The sequence below is a fragment of the Myotis davidii genome, unplaced genomic scaffold, assembly GCF_000327345.1.
Source record: "Myotis davidii unplaced genomic scaffold, ASM32734v1 scaffold269, whole genome shotgun sequence".
Taxonomy (NCBI): Eukaryota; Metazoa; Chordata; class Mammalia; order Chiroptera; family Vespertilionidae; genus Myotis; species Myotis davidii.
Window position 1 is genome coordinate 1742703 of NW_006383008.1, and position 355 is coordinate 1743057.

Below are 355 nucleotides of genomic sequence, written 5' to 3' on the forward strand. Positions count from 1 at the left end.
GTGTGGGTGGTGGGTGGTGTTTGTGTGTGTGGGGGGGGGGGGAGGTTGTGGAGGGAGGGATGTAGGAGAAGAGACCCTAAAGAGGAGAAGGCAGTTAGGAGAATGGGCGAGGTTGCAAGGGCCTTCGGTGGGGAGCGCAAGCCGTGGGCAAGGGTGGTCCCGTACCGGTCCCAGCACTTACCCCACCTTTGTCCTGGCTAAGGGGCCACTAGACCTGGCGGGGAGCTGGGGAAGCGGCTGGGAAAGGGCAAACGCAGCGGCCCCCGAGGGCGGCCTCCGGAATCTCTGCGTCTGCTCCCCACGCTCGGAACTTGCCTCCCCCGCCCCTTTCTCTCCACCCCCTCACCTCCGGGCT